The 24,389-nt window shown below is 35.2% G+C and overlaps 1 protein-coding gene across 7 annotated transcripts in view; it reads right to left on the minus strand.

Annotated features, from left to right (window-relative positions):
• Positions 1-24,389, minus strand: part of LOC105464217 (bone morphogenetic protein receptor type 1B) — a 393,013-nt gene that overhangs the window by 251,028 nt on the left and 117,596 nt on the right. The window contains exon 3 of one of the 7 annotated variants that reach the window (XM_071093298.1): positions 2,402-2,464. The exons of the other annotated variants lie outside the window; for them this stretch is intronic. The gene's annotated coding sequence lies outside the window, so the exon portion shown is untranslated. The remainder of the gene's footprint in view (positions 1-2,401; positions 2,465-24,389) is intronic. 7 annotated transcript variants of the gene reach the window in all.

Raw genomic sequence — 24,389 nt, forward strand, 5'->3', positions numbered from 1 at the left:
CATAATCACAATGACAGCCAGTATCTTTGGGGTACAATACATAATGAAATTTATTAAAAGGGGAAATGTTTAAAGAAGATTATGTAAATGTAAGATCTTGAGTAGTCAAAAAAAGCCTTAAAACTCAAATTGACAGAAAGTATAGGTTAGTTATTTTTCACTGATTAAGATGTAAAAAAATTCAGTCATTAAGAGCCATTTTAAAACTATAAGCTAATTATAAAAACTATAGTTTTCAAATTGTTAGCCATTACAGTTTGTATTAGTAATCAGTTGTCTTCACTACAGAAGCAATACCCAAATGGCAATAAGGTCTACATGTTCTAGATAAAATTTAAATTGGGATATTTGCTATGCCTGCCTAAAGCAGTCCAGTGAAAAATAAAACATAATTTGCTAGTTTTTGAATAAAAGTAAGAAAATTCATTTAAATTGACTCATGCTATCAGGTCAGGTAAGAAATTCATCATGCCTTTCCAACCATCTTGATCATCTTAAACTAAAAGAAAATTTTACCCATCTTTGGACAATATCTGTAAAGGAATTCACAAACAGAATATGACTTAAATGAAGACATCTATTTTCAAATAATTTATCCAAAACAATTCTCATGGTGTCTGCCAAAAATAGAAATTATTTAAAGCTTCCAAGACTTTTAAAGCTCGGAGTTATTAAAAATAGAGTCCTTAAAATTTAGGGCAGACCATTTCATAAAATACTGCTTTTATTTTCTTGTGGCATTTAAAGTATACACATAGAATGCTGAGGGATGATGAAGAAAAACGAAAGATAGGAGTGCAATATTCCAAGTTCGTTTTTCTCGACATTTACTATATTGTGGAATAAAAGCAAGCCAATGCTAAAAACTGAGTAGGTTCAAAACCAATCTTTTTCATATATAAGTTTTTTACAACTTAATATATTTTAAAACCTCAGAGAACTTACCTCCACAATTGCTACCACAGAAAATTATGTTATTCATTATTGATTAGCACATCTTTCATTTTACAATAAGCAAAAGAATGTTTCACACTGAACAAAGGTTTACAGTCTTTGATTTCTCTTACAGGTAATTCACAAATCACCTGACGTGGCTGAATTAAAACTAGCACAGCTCGTTACTGCAAAAGCAATGCCATTAATACTATTCACCAACAATTTAAGTAAAGAATAAAGAATTTCAGCAAATTTAATATTCTAATCCCTATCTGCTATCACATTAATATATACTGTTTACCACTTCTTAGAATAACAGACTAACACTAATATTAAATCTAGCTGAAAGGGCAAAGTACCTGAATGGTATTAGTACTTCAAAGTCACTATTATAGGCATTAATTATTATTATTACAGAGCATCTGTAAGTCATATGACTACATAGACACTGAAATGTTCTTATGCAACGGGATGCATTTCTACAGCAAATCATTGATGTCAGATTGCTAATCTAATGAGATGGCATGTACCAATTATTTAAAATATAAAGAATGACATAAACATAAAGTATTATTCTATGGAATACACATTTGAAATTTTTTAACTTCCTGAAAATAAGAATTCCATATCATCATAAGATATAAAGGAGATGATACTATTAAAATGTAGGTTGATAAAATAAAAGATGGATATCTACATTTTATTCACTTCACTAAGTACATTAGTTTGCTAGGGCTACTGTGACAAATACCACACATTGGATGGCTTAAAGAACGGCAATTTATTTTCTCACTATTCTGGAGGCTGGAAGTCTGAAATCAAGGTGTCTGCAGGGCTGCTTTCTTCTGAGGCCTCCCTCCTTGGGTTGCAGATGGCTGTCCTTTCTCTGTGTCTTCACCTGGTCCTTCCTCTCTACTCTGTCCTAATACCTTCTTCTTATAAGTCATACCACCAGTTATACTGGATTAAGGCTTACCCCCAATGACTTCATCTAAACCTAATCATCTTCTTAAAGACCCTATGTCCAAATAAAGTCACATTTTAAGTTCAACGTATAAATTATGAGGGATGTAATTCCGCCCATAACATTAACTAAGCATCTGCTGTATAAAATTCATAACTGAATTCTTTTAAAAATACTGGACCACAAAAACATCTTAAATGATTGTCTTTAAAAAAAAAAAAAGTAAGCAATATACAACTTTACAAGAATATAAATGTTTATGGAAGTAATTTGTCCTTATTTTTTCAAAAATACTTTTGAGGCAGTTTACATGATTAAGAATTAATTAAATAGAGCAGCAACAAGAACAAAAGCAAACACAGAAATCAGAAACTACAGACACTATAGAGATAGGGCTACACATAAGTTCATTCTTTTCTGTCTGATTGAGTACTAAACTTAACTACATTAACTGGGACTCGGGGATAAAAAAGCAGGTAAGGGGTTAAATTGACTTCTTACCTTTCAAACAAAGGTAGCTGAGAAATTTGTTCAGAAAAATACACTTTGCCCCAATACCAAGCTCTAGAAGGCAAGTAAGGAACAGATTAATATAGAAGCATCTAATTAACTTCCATGCCCTAACTTTATTTTGCCTATAATATGCACTTAGCCATGCTACATGCATAAACTAACAGGCTATGAAAAAGCACTCATTTTTTATCCATTTATTTCTTCATTCAACAAATATTACTGCACCCTACTATCTGCCAGGCATTACACACTGGTGAAGCAGAGATCAAAACCCAGCCCTACCAGAGCTTCTGTTCTAGTGAACAGAGCATACTTGGAGAACATCAAGGTTGAATTCAGCAGTCTGCAGAGACTGAATTGAGAATAAGCAAAACAAAGAAAGCATTTCCGGTTACTCTCTCAACCACTCTGTCATTAAAGTGAAGATGAGTACAGCAGAGTTTAGCAAAGGAGACTGCAAGAGTTTAAAGTTTGTCCTTTCTTCAAAAGAGTAAGTTAATTTTAAATTTAATATATTCAAAGAGATATGTAATTCCCAACATATGTATTAAGTGATAACTTAAAGACTAAATGATTCTACTTTTTAAAGCATAGAATAGACTACATCTTAAGCTGTTTAATACTTCAGAAAAAAAACAAAAGTTTAGAAATATTTACTAAATATTAACATTTTGCTATTTAGGTTTCAGACTCTTTATTTTTGTAACACTACCACTAAGGACTGCCATCATCCTTTTCACTCTCTTCCTCTCTAGAGATAAATAATTTTCAGAATATAATTTCATTCAGGTTTTTTTGTTTTAACGTATGTGAATGCCTAGACATTATAGACACAACTGTGTTCTGTGGGTCAAACTTTTACATAAATGGCATTATATTACATGAATAATTTGTACTTTGTTTCTTTTCCCCCATCTTCTCTCTCTCTCTATCTCTCTCTCTCTCTCTCTGTGTAATGAATTTCCATTGATACAGGCAGAAATATAATTCACTCACTTCAACTGCTATATTTGCAGCATAAATAAACCTGTGTGTTATTAATTACTCAAGAGAGGGATAGTCAAGTTGTTTCCTTTAAACATACCCCCCCCCACACACACACACACACCCACACACACCATGCAGTCTGCAGAGCCCTCTTAACCATTCTATTGTTGAAATGAACCAGAGTATGGATAGCAGAGATCAGATATATCTTCATATGAATATATACCTATGTGACTAGGTGTCTAATCTTTGCTATAATCCATCTTGTACATGCACACATACAAGTGGTACAATGAACACCCCGGTGCAAGTGTTCTTGCCCATGTTCAGGAGAAGAGTCTCTCCAGGGCAGACACGTAGCTAAGGAAGTGTTGGTTCAGAGAGTATACACATTTTCTGCTTTACAGGGAACTGTCGAATTGCTTTCCCAAGAGAAAGAAAAGAATTCCTCTTTGGCCACATTCAGGCCAAGTCTGGAGATATCAGATATCAACTATTTTTTGCCAATTTGATGGGTTTAAAGTGATATTTCATTGTTGTTTTAGTTGGTATTTCCTAGGTTATAAACAAGCTTTTGAACTTCAATTTCAGGGAAGTGAATACATGGTCAAGAATATAGGGAATAATTTCTCAATCTCTCAGTCATGTTAAACACAGTCTAAATCTTCAAGGTCATTCTCTATATGCTCTCACTGCACTCAACTGCCAGTAGTAATAAACTGCCATCCGGTCTCTCGGGCCCTCTCAAGATCTGAAAACAAAGATCTAATGATGTACTAGGCACTCCTTCTCCACAATGAAGGAGTCTTATTCTGACTGAGATCTAAGAATAGCCTACTAGAAAATTTTACATCATATCACAACAATTAAACAAAATTTTCACAAAACAATGCTTATCGTTACAGGTGAGGCATTCTGATATTTTCCATTTTACTGTATTTCAATCTATGTATTTGCTAGTAACCCACTAAATTGATGTCATGATCCCATTAAAAAGTCACAACACTCAATTTGGAAACATTAAATCTCTTCAATGCTCAATGCGCCTGGGAAGCAGAGAATACTTGTTTGAGTTTCAACCTACAAGCTGAGGGCCCCTACCAACCCTGCACAAAGTATTAACAGAAAAGGACACCTAACGGGCCCCTCTGCCCAAGGGGTTCTAGGGTTGGAACCATCAGTGTTACAAGACCTTAGTCTACTTTTCAAATGGATGTGCAAAGCTTAGAATCGTGGGAGGTCTGACGCTCTTGGGGTATATTTGTTGGGCAACTTTATTTGGTGCTTTTTGTTTTTAGGTTGGTTTTTGCTTTACTGTCTGGTAAACTGTCTTAAAGATTCCAGAGATATGGGTGAGGACCATGTATTTTGAAAACATCTAGAAGTATACCCTTTTTTAGTAAGTTATTTGGGTTCCCAAGATTTGCCATAACAAAATTAACAAAATTGTTTCCACACCCCTAAAAAGTAATCAAATAGCTTACTACTTGATATTCTGACTATTCAAATAATACAGCTTCTTTGATGTTCCAACTTCTGCCTCAAATAACATATATATCTGTACTCTTGAACAAAATAATCAGGTTTAGGCCTTCTTTTAAATTGCATTTGTTAACTTTACTTACTCTGAAACTCTGCCCTTGTTTTTAATACACTTCCATTGTATTTAGCTGAGGCTAGGCACTGAAAATTTCTGAAGTCATCATCATATTTTTATGTACACATGAAAACTTAAATTGTGCCCTCACAAGTTTGCATTTGTAAATACAAGACTTAACATTCTGATTAACATGTAAAATTTTCTTAAAACTTATTTCTGTTAGGCTTTTTTTTTTTTTTTTTTTTGCTGGCCATTTTATCCTCTATTTCCATTTTACCGGATGCTATATAAAAATACACCATCCAGCCAATTGACGTCTTAGGTTCAAGTTATACACAAAGCTAGCACTGAAGCAGATTCAGGGACCTAGCACATTACACTGTGGTGTCTTTCTAAAATGTGCATGCATGCACTCAGCATGGAATGTTATGATTGGATAAGTTACAGGTTTCCAAATTTAAAAAAAAAAAAAAAAATCTGTTTTCATTCCAATCTTGTTTATGCAAAGGTTCCGAAGATTTGAACTGGCAGGTTATTTCTAACCCTTGCCTTTTCTCTCACCTTCTTTGAGTTCCTCTCTCTTGCTGAGAATCTAGAAGTGACAACCTGCTATTTTCTAGAACTGTATGGTGGTAATTTGAATAGCAAGCTCTGCGCCTGGTACAGATTGTCAGAAATATATACCTGAAACTATAATTGTACCATGTGTGGGTGAACAGGGAAACTTAGTTGACATCAAGAGTATTTACAGGGAGAAAACATGCTCAATTTAATTCCAGTACAGACATTCCCATTTCAAAAGGAAAAGTTTCAATTTCCCGCTTAACTTTGACAGTGGCTATAATAAATTTTCTCAAATTTTCATGAATTTGAATTAGGAAATTTCACATTTCTAATGAAAAGTTTCTTAAACACCAGTTATAAAATATCAACGCTTCTTTTGCTGCATCTCAAAAAACAGAAATATACCACATTTAACAGGAGGTCATATAATACTACCAGAAGTCTTCATATCTTTATATTCATATTTGTACTTCATATTCAACCATGTAATTTCCCAGAAATATCAGTTATTTTGCTCTTTTTTATATATATATGATTTAAAGAAAATCCAAAGCATTAGTCAAACTATCTTACTCATCTTTGTAAAAGCTGTAGTGGCCTGAAAAGTCAAGTCCTAATCACTGGTACTTGTAAGTGTTACACTGTTACATTATTTTAAAAAAAGAGTCTATGGAGATGTGATTAGATTAAGGATTTTGTGGTGGGAAGACTATCCTGGATTATCCACATTATCCACATAGGCCACCACATGTCCTCATGAGAGAGAGGCTGAGGGAAATTGCACACACAGAAGAAGAGAAGGTAATGTGACCAGAGAGGAAGAGACTAGACTGATGCAAATCACAAGCCAAGGAATGCCAGCAGCCACCAGAGGCTGGATAAGGCAAGGAATGAATTATTTCCTACACAATCCAGGGGGTGCACAGCCCTGTTGACACCTTGATTCCAACTCAGGGACAATCATTTTGAACTTTGGTCTTCCAGAACTATGAGAGAATAAATTTCAGTTGTTTTAATCCACTAAATTTGTGTAAATTGTTACAGCAGCTTCAAGAAATTAATACAACTATACTTGCTATTATCCCAGGATAATGTATTGAATTTTCTGATTACATTAATAAATTTGAGCGAGAGGGATCCACAACCACTTGCGAGAAATGAATGATCCTATTTTAGTGTGCTGGAGAGTCTGAGAAGTATTTTTGAAACAACCAGGCCTAGAAAAATGAAGAGAGTTTAAAGTGTGTATTAGTCTGTTCTCATGCTGCTATGAAGAAATATCTGAGACTAGGTAATTTATGAAGGAAAGAGTTTAATTGACTCACAGTTCCACATTGCTGGGGAGGCCTCAGAAAGCTAACCACCACGGTGGAAGGGGAAGCAAACACGTTCTTCTTCACGTGGTGGCATGAAAAAGAAGTGCTGAGCAAAGGAGAGGAAAGCCCCTTGTAAAACCATCAGATCTCATGAGAAGTCTCTTGCTATCAGAAGAATAGCATGGGGGAACCCCCCCATAATCTAATCACCACCCATGAGGTGCCTCCCATGACAAGTGAGGTTATGGGAACTACAATTCAAGATGAGATTTGAATGAGGGCACAGCCAAACCATATCAAAGTGTCAGAGCCAAGAACAGAATATCTAGTCTAAGGAGCAAATTTAAACTACATTTAAAACCTTTCAGAAAATAACGTGTCAGGGCTGCACATGGAAGCTCATGCCTGCAACCTCAGCCCTTTGGGAGGCTGAGGCAGGAGGACAGCTTGAGGCCAGGAGTTAAAGACCAGCCTGGGTAACATAGTGAGATTCTCATCTCTAGAAAAAAATTCAAAAAAAAAAAATAATCCAAGTGTGATAGCATGCATATGTAGGCCCAGCTATTCGGGAGGCTGAGGTAGGATGGTCGCTTGAGCCCAGGAGTTTGAGGTTGCAGTGAGCCATGATTGTGCCACTGCACTCAGCCTGGGTAACAGAGAAAGACCCAGTCTCAAAAAAAAAAAAATGAAAAATGAAAAAAGAAAAAGAATTTGTCAGTAATTATCAAGAGCATTAAAGGACTCCTACCCTTGGACTCAGTAATTCTGCTGCTAAGAATCAATATACTCAAATCAGATCAAATTTTATAAATTAAGATGTTCCTCTCGTAACACACATCTCATAATATCAAAAACTAGAAACAATCTAAACATCCAAGTATAGAAGAGCTAAGTAAGCCACAGTATGTCTTCTTGGCTGAACATCTTATAAATTCGTCAAAAATAATGTTTACAAAAAAATCTGGACCAAAACAAAAAAACCCTTATGTTATACTATTACATATACAAAGCAACACACAAAAGAACACGGACATTATTGCCTTTAATTCTCATTTAAAATTCATAGATAAAAAGAAATATGTAAGATTATAGCTAACTTTTTCTTTCTTTCAATTCTGTTAACAGTTTACTAAATTACACCAGACACTCAGTGGTAAGCGAGGACCACAAAAGGGCTAACTGATAGATACAAATGCTCCAATTTTCTGGGTGAATGAAAGACAGAAGAATAGTACCTTAAGAGCCAACATTCCCAAATGCCTTCCAATGCATCGCATTATCAATAATGATTTTCAATATCCATGAGTCACGCAGGAATAGATAACACTATCGCTTATTTACATTGGGAGCACCCAAGGCACAAAAGGTTTTGGAGTCCACGCAGGGTCATCCTATATAAGCAAGAAGACCTGGGACAGAAGCCAAGTCATGTCATTCCAGACTGGGGCTTTAATCCTCCTTTCCAAGGTGATGGTGCCGCAGCAGGACCAGACCTTGTCATGGAGAGTAGGCAGCTCTTCTTATCAGAGAGCTTCAGAAAAACAAGGTCAAGGCCTCAAACCCACTCTGACTGGCGGATATTTACGTATGCAAAGTCTGTGAGGAAAAATATCTCAGGCTTCCCTAGGATCCTTTCAGATTCATGAACAAGCCAAAGTATAAGCAAATAATACTTTCATAAATGTTGCCTACTAAACATACAGTAGTCATAAACACTCTAGAGAGACTAAATCTTTCAAAGCAGTACCCTCTATTCATTTCACTTATTTTTGATTCAGGATATAGTTTATATTAACTTACTGATCCAAGCCTCTCCTTACAATAGGGTCTTACTTTGGCAGTTAATCATTTTCTAAAATAATCACATATTCTAAGAGCCAATAATTTTCTAAAAATACTTGATTATACCTGTATTTTCACTTTTAGGAACAAATGAAGAAATAACTCCTGCAAAAGTCTGCCTAAAAATATGCAAAAAAAGTTGTAGTTACAAATTGGGTTTCTTTCAAAATGTTTACATTTTCATTCAGGATTATAGAACCAATTCATAGGCATTTTATATTAACATATATGTTCTAGGGAGGTCTATTTTTTTACACTATTTTGAGCTTGAGAAGTTCCCAGCATTAACAGATAATCAAAGAAACGACGTTATTAGCTGGTGAAAAAAAGGATCATAGTCAAATTCAAGCTAATTTTCAACTTTCAGATTTAATTCAGTAAACTCAGGGTATTAAAACATTAATCACATAAAGTCAACTCTCAAATGTTAACAAAAATCTTCATTCTCAAATTTTTCTTTTTCTGTACTGAAACAGATACTTTGATCATCAAGCCTAGATTTAACTGTAAAAAATAGTGTATTCATGGGCTATGTATATATGCACAGACATATATATCACTAATTTGAGAAGTTACATCAACTTCAACAAAGCAACAAGAGGATAAACGTTTTTTCAAACTCCTAAAGAAAGATATTATTCATTTTTACCCTTTGAGTTAGTATTAGCAAAGATATATTTTTTACAAATCCCCAAAGAGCTTTTAACTAGGAGTACGTCATTGAATGAAAAATAAATCTCTAGAAGTAGAAAGTTTTACTGCTATCCTTGCTAAAAGATTGCTAGTTACACTGAAAAAGTCAAACTGGTGAGAAAGGTCACAAAAAGCATATTAAATATATATGTATATTTGTGTCACCAGAAGAATTTAACTCAAATGCTAACAGAAGCCCTCTCAAGACATCCTAAAGATAGCCACACATTGGTTAGTTTCCTTTCATCACTTGTGTGTTTACAGCACAGTTTTAGCATTAACTAAAGCATCTAGTCTGATCACTTCCATCTATTTTAGAATACTAACAAGATGATTCTAATAACCAAACAAAAAGAAACATGAGTTTAGAAAAAAATTCTAATTGTTTTATTTAATAATGATATGCTATATAGAGCCTATTAAAAAAAAAAGTCACACACCTCATGAACACCAAGCTATTTCTTAATAATTATTTTGAAGTGCCATAAGTTCAATTTAACAAATGAATTGCCTCTAACATACCAAAATCAAAATAATTTTTCTTCATTCAACTGCCTAACAATTCTTAAAAGAACCTGAATATGTAATTTAACAACAGAGCTGAAGTGCAGCAGGTTGAGACTTCCTCATGAATTGGTTTTTGGAATACTAGATACGTTTGTCTAGAATCTCTACAGTTTCGTCAAAAAAAGACAAACATTTCCATTTTCTCATAGATTATAAATCAAAGAAAAATTTAAGGCAGCTATATAAACAGTTCACTGACTGCATCTGTTGTGAAAGACACAATGATGTCTAATGTAGAGCATTTAGCCTATTCACCTCTGTGCTGCCATCTTTGAATAAACACGTCTTAAAGCACCATTAATCCAAGCAATGAGGGACATTTTTCTTTCAAGAACAAACACATTTTCAACTTTGGACTAGCCATACAACTGTAAAATCAAGCAGAAAAAAGAATTTTGTGACTTATTTACATTAAAAGTTGAACATAGTACTATCAAGTCTCTCCAACATGAAGATGCATTAAATAACTTAAAAGACATTAATATTAACTATTTTCTTCTCTACTGTTATTCTTCTGTATCATGGTACTTGCAGAATAACTTTTCTGCCTAATAGGCAGAGAACCTAAAGGTGGAAATTAGTTTCATCGTGAATTTAAAACAACTTTAAAAATCAAATAGTGATCAAAGGAACTTATTTATACAGCCATTTAAAGAAGTATGTTAAGATGTGATAGGAAAAAAAAAAAAAAAACTAGCATACAGAGCTGCTTCTCTCAGTATTCAGTGCCCAAGATAACCAAGTCTGAAGAAATATAACAAGTTTACTTTTCTCAAAGAATTCCAAACTAACAAAAAATCAAATCAATAATTCCCTTTTAGAAAAATTATCAAAGATGTATCAGGGAAAATAAATGCCTAGTTTTACAAATATCTTTTAAACTGTTCTACGGGGAGCAATATGCAAAATAAGAGTATTCTCAAAAGGAAATCCTTAAAAAGTCAATCCTTTAAAATAAAATAAGGAAAAAATGTGGACCGAGATCAAGTATCACAACATTGCCCTGAGACTATATGGAAACTCCTATGTAAATGGTAATTAGGGATTTCTCGCTTTCTCTCTCTCTCCCACTTTCTCTCTCTTTTAAAGGCCATAATGGCTGTGTTTGTTGAGGGAAAAAAAGGTGGGGAAAGAAGGTATAAATGCTTACTGTTTAAAAAAAGCTGGTCTATGCCAATATATTGGAGAAACTATTCAAGAACAGTGGATCTATGTGAAAATGTAACCCCTGAAATGTTGCCAAGGTCACAGAGACCCAGGGTGATCTCCAACCACAATGAGCACCGTTTGTGTATTTGTAAAGAGCACTCGGGTAGTGGGTTATTTTTGCATTATGCATCTCGTTGGAAAAAAGCAGGGAAAAGAAAATGCAGACTGGTTGTGCTTTTACAGTATTTCATTTCACTATCCTTCTTATGGGGTAACTAAAATATTAGCAGTGCCCTGCTTATGAGATATATGTGATCCCTTTCAAGGTGGGTGTTAGCAGCAGTGTTTTTAAGTGAAATACGAGAGCAACATTACAATTTCCAAATTCAATTTCAATAATTACATTAACATGACAAGGTTCTCAAGAACTGCCAAGGACAACAAAACTGAACTGTTTACCTTGAGTAGCACATTTCACTGTGGGACTCAAATTTTCTACCACAGCCCACTTTATGTTGTTATCCATTTCAAACACTGCCACACAGCAGTGGGTTCTCTCCACCATTTCCACCTTTTTTTTTTTTTTTTTTTTGGTATAATACCATGTATTTACATTTTGCCTTCTACTGGTGGTTCTTAGAACACCATTTTATAGGAATGGAAAGGCACCAAGAAACTTCGCCTCAAGTCATGTGAGACTGCAGCTATAGAACGCACAAACCCAGTTCCTGAGTGTTAAATAAGGAATCAGTGAATCTCTAATTCACTGATTAGAGAAAGCCAATTTCAATTTCTCTTCATTTGAGAAAGACTCAGCTGGTCTTCATTAGCATGGTACTGAAATGTGTGTCCCAAATTTGTGAAATTTAAAAAAGAAGAACAACAACAAGAGAAGTTGTATCTTCTCTAAGAACATATGCATGTATTTCTTCTTAGGAAGCCCACACACAACACGGTGAAGAGTCCACTTCACACAAATTTGCTTTTCTAATATTTAAAAGGCATTGAGGTGAAGCCTCATTAAGAAAGACAGAAATGGGCCATTACTATAGACAGAGAAGGCCTTTCCTGGGATGGACTCTGAACACTAAGTGCAAAGTCTAGAGCCAAAGGAGAACGTTAAGTTTGCAAGCTTTCCTCTTCCAGAAGGAGAAAATGTTATTTCAGATGTTATGACTCATTATTTTTCATTTTTTAATCTTTTCATGTTTTATATTCATTTATATTATAAAGGAAGATTTTTATTTTAAGCACATGTCACATTATATTTTCCTTTTGCTAATACAAATTAGTGAATACCAAAAAAAACTAAAATTGTTCTCATAATCATTAATAACAATTTAAATGTACTGGACTCCATAATGCTAGATTTTCTGCTCCTGTAATCTTCACGAAAACCCTACAAGACTGATATCCTATTCTACAGATGAACAAACTGAAGCTCAGAATGTAAAATTACTCAAACTGAACTCCAAAGTTCATTACCCCACATTTCCTCAGGAAATAGTACATTCATATACCGTTGACAAAATGCATTAAGATATACAAAACTTGAGTTGGGAGCTTACCTAGTAAGTTGTAAAAGATTTTCAACAAACTACCGCTAGTAATTCACCTATTCAAAAGCTGATAGTTAAATGAAACCTGAGAAAATGATCTGGGATATTTCTCCCCCTCTCACTTACCAAATGCTTGTGGGTCTTTAAAGGTCCAGTTCAAGTATCACATCTTCTGTAAAGTCTCCTTACTCTCCATACCAATAGAATTACTTCTTTCCTGGGTTATAGAATTTATTTAACGATTAAACATGACTAAAGATTACCCTTTCTTTTTGGTCTTCAGCTCCCAGTACAGCATGTCATACTTGTTCAATAAATCCTTGTGTTTAATAAATGCTTGGTAAAAGTATACATGAACAAATAACAGCTCAACTCTGAGATCAGATAAAATCTCATCTCATATAATTATAACTACAGGTTAAATCTTGTATTAAAGCTCCTCTAACTTTAACACGTATATGAATCACATGGAGATCTTATTAAAAGGTAGATTCAGATTCAGTGGGTCTGGGGTGAAACGTGCATTTCCAGTAAGCTCGCAGCTGGTGGCACTGCTGTTGGTTCCCAGACCAACCACCCTGTGGGTAGCAAGAACGTAATCCACTGGGACAACACATACCAGACTTGGTGAACTGTTTAGAAAACCGTATGTTCCTCTGGGATGTTAACCTCCACTTAGACTTGGCACCAAACCTCAACTTATTAAACTTAAAAACTATGAGCAATTATGAGTTTATATGAATTTCCCTAAATGAGACATAAGTTTTTTTGAAAAGGACCACTCTTGATGAAGTTTGTAAGTACAGCCCCAAGACACAGGACAGTGCTTTATATGTCAGAGGGACTCAATTTAATATTAAAGTAGACAAAAAAATTAAGTACTTGAGGGTAAAAGCTATCACTGATTTGTCTCTTTGGCACAGGGCTTGGCATGGTGCCTCAAACACAAGAGAGACTCAATATATAAATGCTGAATGAATGAATAAACAAAACAGGCAAACCTTTCTTTGTAAATCATCAAGTTTTTACCATCCTCATGAATGCCAATTTGAGACACTTGATCAAAATTGCAACTGATCTGGTAAGCCCTAGATATTAATAAATCTGCAATGTTTTAGGCATCATACAATCCCTATGCTATTCCATTTTTGAATGTTACCTTTTGTTTTGTTTTTCCTAATTCTACATACGCTGTCATTCCAACATTTCCTTTCTGCTGTGCCAGGATTAAAATGTGTGGCCACTACTGTTTTAAGCTCAGGATTACTGTCACTTCTAAAACCACTAGTACCAAAAAGATCACTGTTAACCATATGATGAAAGCCACTATAATACTTCTTAAGTTTTTACTTTTAAGTATCATTTACCTTTTAAGTATCAAAGTCTTAGCTTTACATGTACAAAAATTACTGGATGATATGAATAAAACTTTACTTTTATTTTTCATGTATGTACCTCTTAATAGACATTTGTTATCAGAATCCAAGAGTATTTATCTGCAGAAAATTACTTCTCATAATATTCAAAAGAGGATGTCATTGTTTTATAGAACCAAGTTTTATTGCTTTATCTCTGTACATCTCAGTAATAAGATGTAAGCTGAATGTACAGTGTTTAAGTTACCAAACAAGTTATTAAGTGTTTAATGTACCACACAAATATTAACCACTTACTATGTAGAGTGCACATATTAGGATATTGTGAGAAATATAAAGATAGTATCTCAATAAAGTTATGAGAAGATACAGACAACAAAATTGCAACAAAACAATAGAAAAGGTTAAACTTTTTCGATTATTACTTTTAAACTCAATTTTAAAATAAATTAAGTTTTAGCGGCACATACTAACTAAAAAAAAAAAATGCAATGTTGGTCTTTTCCTTTAATCACTTCTGCTATGGACTGAATTGTATCATCCCCAATTCATATTCCAAAGCCCTAGCCCCCAATGTGATGGTACTCGGAAATGGAGCCTTTGGGAGGTAACTAGGTTTACATGAGATCATGAGGATGGGGCCCTCATGATGGGATTAGTGCCCTTATAAGAAGAGACACCAGACAGCATGCACTGTCTCTCTTTACCATGTAAGGACACTGCAAGAGGGTGGCAGTCTGCAAGCTAGAAAAGAGAGCCCTCACCCGAATCCAACCATGTTGGCATCCTGATTTTAAACGTTCAGCTTCTAGAACTGTGAAAAAATAAACTTCTGTTGTTCAAGCCATCCACTCTAAAGTATTTTGTTACGGCAGCACAAGATGACTAATACAATTTCTCTGATTGACTTTCATACTTTTACGTTAGAATTATTCTAGATCACAATTACACTCATGTAATTTACCGCCACAAATGTATTTTTATAATATAGTAAGAGGTTTAGAAGTGGAGTTAGTAAATAAATATCAATTCTTCAATTGCCAATTGTTCATAAAAGTGGGAAGAAGGAAAGACAGAGAGAATTTTACATTTATTTAACAAGTAAGTCAGAAATAAGCTTTAGGGGAGAGGGGGTTACCTCATTAGCAATAAGTGCAGACATGCAGACATTCCCCTACACAAAACCTCTTTCAGCAGCATCAGAAAGAGAATGCTTTTTGCATGTGTCACTTCTCAGGTCCAAGCCTCTAGCAGGCTTCTTGTTATATGCAATTAGCTCCATGCCAAGATTTAGTACATTTCATAATAAATCCCTTGACCACATTAACTGTAGGCTTGGCAAAGTTGGAAAGGCTCTATTCACGAAGACAGAAAACAAGCCACAGGACTTACCCCACAGCAAAACGCACTTGCTAGATGCCAACACACTACAAATTTCAACAGCCTGCCATGCCCTCCCTTCATTCCTCTCCCTCTATTTGGGGTAGAGGAGGGGTCAGAAAAATACAACCTGCCATGTGACTATGATTAAAGAGTATATAAGGGCAAAAAAAGCTACAGACAAATTTGGTTTGTTTACTTCTTCTTCCTCCTCCCCCTAAATCTTGTTACTAGCTTGTTCCTTTGACCTAACTCCCCAAACCACCCACCCAAAAACCTAGAGTCACTTCACAGATGAGATCCAGAGTTTACCCTCATTTAAACAGTAACCATCTGTTGCCTGCAGGAAGACTGTGGCTCCTTCTCAGGTTTCCCTTTTTGGAACATGAAGGCTGTGGTACATTATGGCTATTCTGCATGGGAAAGTTCTCTGCAGGACACCAGGAGCAATGAAAAAAGGAAGGAGGCACAGAACTAATGAGCCCTTCCGCTCATATCAAAACAAAGCACAACACTTTTTATTTGTTTTTGATAAACACCTTTTGTGAAAGAATTAAAACTACATCTGTACACATGGAATATGCATGAGCTCTGGAGTTGTACAAACCTCAATTTCAATCTTAATTTGTTTTCACTTTGCCAATTAGAGCATCCATTTCTTTATCTGAAAAATAGAGATACTACAGAATTGACGCAGGGCCTAGAAATGTTTGCCTCAGAAAATGCCTATCATATAAGATTAATTCTAAATATTTTATATTACAGTATTATTACTAGAAAAATGTTAATCACAGGTAAATTACAATAAAAATATAGGAAAACCAAAAATAAAATATCACTATTAAAACTCCATTAAGTTCCCTTTTGGATAACACATTTGAAACATCACCATTGAAAAATTTACAATAAAAAGTAATTAGGAGGCCTCTCTTGGATCCCCCACAAGAGGCTCCTGGTACTGATATCCTAGTCCTCTTTATTACAAATTTCTCTCTGATTCTCTGAGGCTCCAATATATATTTAAAATAAGAAAAAATAAGACTCTTAAAACCTATATTTCATTTATGAAAACTATTGAAATTTTATATTATGTACTACAAATTTTAGAATGTTTTATGGTGCCTTGCTTTTCCAGTGTAAGAAACAATGGTTGCCTTAGAGATATGATTTCCTTGGAGATATATCATATGATATATCATGATATATTAGAAATATATCATTAATAGCATTTCTAACAATAAAATAAGATAAAGTAATTTCCTACCATGTAAATAATCATACAACAAAATATCTGAAATTGGGACTAGCCTAGAAAAGTCAGGTTACTGGGTCACTTAGTTTATGGGTGCAAGCAAAAATTTACAGTCGACCTTCCTCTGCCTCAATCCCAGCTTCATCACTTACCAGCTTTGGACCAAGGTACTATTTAATCTCTCTCTGCTTTAGTTTCCTTATCTGTAAAATGATCAATATTAGCACCCACCTCTTATAATTGTGAAAAAATTAAATATTGTTTAGAAGGTGTTTAGAACAGTGCCTGGTGCATAGTAAGTGCTCTGTATCATTATCATTGTTATTATGCATGCTATTATGAAAAATCATATGGTCCTTTAACATCTGCCTACAGTAGAATATTGCCTACACAACAAAGATCTTTTTCTATTTTCATTTCTTTTCCCCTCTTCTCTGATTTTTTAATTGGCATATCTCATCTCTACTTTTGTTTTAGTCTTATACGCATATTTATTTATTTTTAAATACTCACCATCAGTCCTTTTACTGATGTTTTCCTAGTCACGATTTGGATGGATACAGCTCATGCTCTAATAGATTCCTCAGGAAGAACTGATAGAAAATTACATAAACTTTTACATGTTGAAAACTACTTTTCTAAAGCCTTGAAAATTGAAAAATAGTTTGAATATAATATTCTTGATTGACTCTTTCACTGAGTAAAATAAAAAATAATACCAATAACAAAACTGTTCCATTGTTTCCTTGCATTGAATATTGGTTTTGAATATCTAATGCTAGTCTAATTATTTTCCTTTGGTAGATGACACACTCTTTTTGCCTGTTAGCCTTTAGAATTTTATGATCATTGTTGAAACAGGCTAAATCTCCAAGTTTACTGTTTGGGGTTAATTTGCCCATGTAAGCTCTTTCAATGTACAGGGATCCCGATTTTTTTCTATTTCTGAAAAATTGTCTTGGATTATAGTTTTAAGTATCGGTTTTGCGAATTATTGTTTTCTTCTTCAGAGAGTCAAGTAATACAATACTAATTACCTGCCTTCCATTTCCACCACTTTCTCATGACCCATTTAGCTTCTTTGTGTCATTTGTATCCTCTTGGTCTTTTTCCTGTTTTTCTTTGATGCCTCTTATTAATTTTCATTTGAATTTATTCTCTCCTGGGAGATCTGTAATTTATCTTCACTTGTGAGATAATTTTGTCATTTTCTTGTATTTATTTACCAAGTTCAATACACTATTTTTTCATCTCTCCATTTTTTCTATTTGTTTTTAATTCTTAAATTTCTGAGTAAAGGTATTTTTCTTATACCTAAATGTTTGAGTATATAGTAATTGTTTAGAATGTAGACATAGTTTTCCTCTGCTTTCTGCTTGTTTTTTCTTTTTTTTCTTTTTTTTTTGGGGGGGGTGATGAAAGTGGTATTTCCCTCCGTTGATTTGTATGAAAATTCACTATCTGATCTTTTTCAATAAATTCGTATGAATTGTCATTTTCCTTTTGTTTGTTTTGTGATGTAAGGATATTTTACAAAATTCCTAGTTTAAAGGTACCGTTTTTTGTCAATCTGGCAAATTCCAGGTGTCAGCAAGACTATTTCTTTTATACGTGTATTTGTTTTAGTAGACGGGGAGAAGGGTTATGAGTCCTCCAAGTCTGTGGTTCTCCTTTGTTTTACAGAACCCTAATTTAACCCTTTTCCTTCTTTTCTCCTTTCCCACCCGTTGCCAAAGAATCGCTCTTCATTCCTTTTTACCTTTTTTCCCCCTCCCTGAAAAGTAATGCAATTGGAGGACTGTCCCATAAAATTGTTAATTTGACCCTTTAAATAGTTCATACTTTGAAACCTTTTCCCACAATCTTCATCCCATCTTCCCAGTTTTTCAGTATTTCCAGATTTGAAGTATATCTGACCTATACAGCGGTCTCTCCAACTGTTCCTTAAGCTCCCTTGCCAGTGTCCCTCTTCTTCCTCCCCAAGTGATTCCCAGTCTGTGTGTGTATACTACAAAGCACTGCAGCACGACAGGGAAGGGGCAGGAGTACGGAGGACTGTAGAACTTACAGTTATTTTGCAGTCATGGCATTCTCTGTCTTCAAGTGATGTTGAGTGTATATTTTTGCATAGAAATTTATTAGTGGTAAATTAATTTCACATCCACTGGGGAGGAGATTTGAAGAGGTTACTGTACTACCAACTCTACTCTGTCTTCAGTTATCTGGAAGGTAGGTGATCATTTTATAAAACATGTCCCATGACTTTTAAAAGGATGTGTATTCAACAATTTTGTAGCATAATATACAACATAAAACCATTGTATCAAGTGCAGCATTTGTATAGCTCAACTTTCCAATATGCTTATAGATTTAGGACCTGCTTGGTCAATCAGTAACAGAGAACACTGAGTTCAGATCTCCTACTGAAAATTTGTTAACTTCTCCTTATAATTCAGTTAATCCTAGCTTTATAAAAAAATTTAAACCAGACTTCAGATACAAATTAGAAATTGTATCTTTCAGAATATTTTAACCTTTTATCAAATTGTTGTAATCTTTTTTATCTGTAGTAATGCTTTTCATTCTTAAAGTGTTATTTCTTACTATATCTATCTAAGCTTACTTTTGATTATTACTTGGCTGATACATTACTTTTCACTTGTTATTTTTAACCATTTTTAAATTTATAACTTAGGCATAGCACTTACAAACAGCATATACCTGGATTTTTGGAAATGTAGTGTGACAATCTTTGTCTTGGAACTAAAAAGTGCAGTGCCTTTACATTTATTGTAATTAAAGATATACTTGAATTTATTCCTATCATCTTACTTTGTGTTCTTCATTTTTTCCACATTTACTAAGCTTCCTTCTGAAAGGAAAGTTTTGTTCCAAGTACATCCTTTCACTGTGAATGCCACATTTCCAGGATTGTGTGACCAGGGCTCGGTCAGATCCAGTATTTTTCTGGATTTACGTTTTCTTATTTCTTCCTTCTGAAGATTTAGGTTAGTATCTTTCCAGGTCAGCAATATATTTTACAATTATGTCAAATAATTAGATTGAGCTCTTTAGATTACACATATTTTTAAATCCTAGATGATTTTTTTCAAAATATTTGTTCTGCCATAATGCCAGAAATGGAAGTCATGTTCTTCTTCTATATAAACTTAACATTTCCTTCAAAAACCACAAAGTGGTCAGGCATTTTGGCAAGATGTCTTTTCTTCCCTGAAGTTTGAAAAATAAAGTTTCTTCCCTGGTGATAAATATGTTAGCACCAATGGCTGCAGTTAGAAAACAAGATATTTTGTATTATTTTATTATGGTTTTTAAAACAAATCAGAATAGAAAAATGTCCAAACTCTACCATTCTATGCAAATTCTTAGAAACAGGCAAATTCATCTGTCAAATCTTTCTAAACCGCAAAATAATGATGTGCTAAATAAAGCAGCAACATTTTCAACTCGCTCCTTTTGACTTAGTCATCTTCTCAGTGACTAAATGGAAAAGGCACTAATATCTGTTTATCTGTTTACTTCTGCTGCAAAAATAAGCTACCCTAAAATGGAGTGGCTCCAAACATTAACTGCTCATGAATCTATGGGTCAAGATGGGAGGACCTTCAGGTCTCAGCTGGGTTCCCTCAAGCATGTGTGGTCAGGTACAGGTTGGGTAGGTGGCTCTGCTGATCTTGGCTGTTCTGTCTTACATATTTTTGGTCAGCTGGCTGATGACTGGTCTGAGACTCAAGTAGAAGGACTTGGCTTTGCTCCGCTTAGCTGCTCCCCTTCCACCAAGTGAGCCTGTTCCTGTGTTCACAGCAGTGGCAGAGTTCCAAAGGGAACAGAAGCAAGCAAGAGCTCTTAAGGCCCAGGCTGGGAATTGGCACACCATTACTTCTACTGTACTCTATTGGCTAAAGCAAATCCCAAGGCCACCCACATTCAAGAGCTGGGAAAACAGATTTCACTTCTTAATAGGAACAACTACAAAGTCTTACTGCAAAGAGTGTTAGATACATGGAGCTTGGGGGCATTGTTGCATTTACTCAGCCATAATCTGTAAGCATAAAATGTATGTTTGCAGTTGATATTTCATAAGATGCCATCTTAGTCATGTCTGAAAATTTTATTAAAACCTATATAAGGTTATGAGAAACTCTAGAACCTCCCTAGGGTGGTCAAAACTCTTACCCAATTTGAAAGTATCCTCCATTTAACTGACTTGAGGTCAGTTTTTTTGTTTGTTTGTTTGTTTGTTTGTTTGAGACAGAGTCTCACTCTCTCCCAGGCTGGAGTGCAATGGCGCCATCTTGGTTCACTGGAACCTCAGCCTCCTGGGTTCAAGTGATTCTCCTACCTCAGCCTCCCGAGCAGCTGGGATCACAGGAGCCTGCAACCACACCTGGCTAATTTTTGTATTTTTAAGGACAGATGGGATTTCACCATATTGGCGAGGCTGGTCTCAAACTCCTTACCTCAAGTGATCCACCCACCGCGGCCTCCCAAAGTGCTGGGATTACAGGCATGAGCCGCTGTGCCCAGCCAACGTCAGTTTTTTTATATGAAACTGGAATAGTAGGCAGTTAGTTAAGACGTTTTCTCCAAAGGGCACTGAAAATCTATTAAAGGCTTTCAACTGAGGAAGTTAGATCATTACTTTTGAAATCTTGGAAGACCACCCTGACTTCAAGGGGGAACATTATTAGATTGGCATGAAGAAGATTAGAGTCAGAAAAATATTCTTTTAGCAGGTTGTAAGTTATACAACAGTTTAAACCAAAAGATGATAGTGCCCTAGGATCAAGGTATTGACAGTGAAAATGCACAAGAGTGGGCCAGGCATGGTGGCTCACACCTGTAATCCCAGCACTTTGGGAGGCCAAGACGGGTGGCTCACGAGGTCAGGAGATCGAGACCATCCTGGTTAACGTGGTGAAACTCCGTCTCTACTAAAAATACAAAAAAAAAAAATTAGCTGAGCATGGTGGCAGGCACTTGTAGTCCCATCTACTCAGGAGGCTGAGGCAGGAGAATGGCGTGAACCCAGGGGCCGGTGCTTGCAGTGAGCCGAGATCGCACTACTGCACTCCAGCCTGGGCAACAGAGCAAGACTCCATCTCAAAAAAAAATAAATAAAGCACAAGAGTTGACAAAATTTGAGGGCTAGTTAGGGGTGGAACTGAGTATACTGTTAAATGGGTATTCAACACAATTACTAAGTGCCAAATACTCTGGTAGGTTCAAGGGAATCGATAGTCCATCTACTCATGAAACTTTGAGCTTAATGAAGAACAGAGACATGACTCAAAAAAATCACATGTTCCTCAAAGGATGATTGAAAACCATTTGCTTTACCCTTAGTCCAACAATAGCTTAATTGCAAATTGATCCAATTTATTGACATATCTTTAATACTTCAAAGGGATTAAATAATTATTAGCACATAAATTATTAGCACACTAAATAATTATTAGCACATTACAGAATATATTCCTTAATACATATATAATATATTCCTTAATACATATACTAAATTATAAAATATATTCTCTTTGGATAAAAAACAAGTTATTAATGAGCTGCTTGATTATTTTACATGAACAATCTCAAATATTTTGTAAAATAGAGAAAGGGTATAAACAACAAAGAAATGAGCATGTGGATGAGTAATAAATATGAGATCCTTGGAGAATAAGCTATCACAGTAATTTCTGATTAGTAGTAGAGAGATAATATAAGATAAGGCCATTTATAATGTTAACATGATAGGATGCAAAAACTCTGTTTTGTCTTGTTTGAACAGAGACTCCTTTAAGACTCTGATAAAGTTATGGGCCAGAAAATGTATACACACAGAAATTTAGCAAGTAGTTTCAGAGAGTTCACAGACACTCTCTCTCTCAGATGCACATCACTTTATAAAACAAACAGCTCTGGACTAGAATCCAGCTGATACAGTTCTTTCATCAGTGGAAGAAGGAAGGTGAGCTCAGTTACTTTTCAAAGTCTATTTTCAAGGCTCTCTGGGATGATGCCTGGAAAGGCAGATGAGTAGAAAGAACCTTGCACTGAGAATTGGGTGCAGCCTAAAAACACAAGGGAATTCAGGGAAGGAAACACACACACACACACACACACACACACACACACACACACACACACACGAAAAGGCCACTCTTTTTGATAATTCAGCCTGCGACTAGTTCTGATCCTACCTGCAGGCATTCTGAAGGTGATTCAGTTTGCACTGCCAACCAAATCAGAGCAATGATAATGTTGTAAACTATGAATTCTTAAATTTGAAATCATGATAACTGATAAACAAACTTTATAAAAACCAATTTATTCTACTTCTATCCCATGGTCCAGAAGGAGATCTGAAGACCCTTCCTATGAAAATCACAAACACTCTATCTTTCAAAAGTACTGTAAGTCAGACTGACCTAAATTCAAATCTCCACCCTACCAATTCTAGCTGGGTTAACCTCTATCAGGTAACTAAAGTCTCTGATTCTGATTTTCTTCATCTGCAAAAAGAGGATTATAAAAATTTCCTCTGCTTTAAAGAGTTATTGGCAAGATAAGATGAAACAACGTACGCTGAGTGCTTAGCACAGTAAAAGGCAGCTGTACCAACCACCACCACCAGAAGTGAAAGGCAAAATCACAATTCTCAGCTAAATATTTATGTTATTTCTACTCCTGTTCCCCACTCTCAAGCTAAACTTTGATGAAGAGAGTAAGTTTCTTATTTCCAAGATAAGGCAAAGCTATACTTGTTCCCATATGAAAACAGAATAAATTTAGTGAAAGAATTGTTCTTGCATCCTAGAATAGAAAACTACACAAAAGACTATCATGTTCCCTCTGCATGCTATGAAGAAAATATTCCTCTATGGAAGGGGAAATACTTTTTTTTAATAAAAAAAATCTATGGAAAGATGTCATCCTCCTCAATCCTTCCATGGGAAGAAAAAAAAAAAAAGAGTGAGGGGGACAGTGGCACAGGAACCTTTTTCAGGCCAGTATTTCCAAACTGGCTGTCCATTAGATTCCCTACACAGCTTTCCACGCTTTCTTGAGTTTGAAATCCAGAATCACAATCTTTTAGAGATAAGAATCGGATATTTTCCAAAGTCTCACTAATTTAGTCAGCTGCATAGCCAGGGTTGAGACACTGTCTTATCCCCAAGTCTTTCCTTTCACTTATAAACCACTATAGGATATCTCAGCCTATTTAACAAAGATTATTTTTAGAGCTAAAAAGCACCTTAGCCATCAGATGAGGTGAGACCAACAGCCTTATTTTATAGCTGAATAAAAAAGGCCTAGAAACATTGAAATATTAGGCCAGGTGCAGTGACTCATGCCTGTAATCCCAGCACTTTGAGAGACCAAGATGGGAGAATCACCAAGGTCAGGAGTTCGAGACCAGCCTGGCCAATATGGTGAAACCCCATCTCTACTAAAAATACAAAAATTAGTTGGGTGTGGTGGTGCACACCTGTACTCCCACCTACTCAGGAGGCTGAGGCAGAAGAATCGCTTGAACCTGGGAGGCAGAGGTTGCAGTGAGCTGAGATCACACCACTACAATCCAGTCTGGGTGACAGAGTACACCTCTATCTCAAAAAAAAAAAAAGTTGAAATATTACACTTGACCCAGCCTAGAACTTGAACCCAGC

The sequence above is a fragment of the Macaca nemestrina genome, chromosome 3, assembly GCF_043159975.1.
Source record: "Macaca nemestrina isolate mMacNem1 chromosome 3, mMacNem.hap1, whole genome shotgun sequence".
Lineage (NCBI taxonomy): Eukaryota > Metazoa > Chordata > Mammalia > Primates > Cercopithecidae > Macaca > Macaca nemestrina.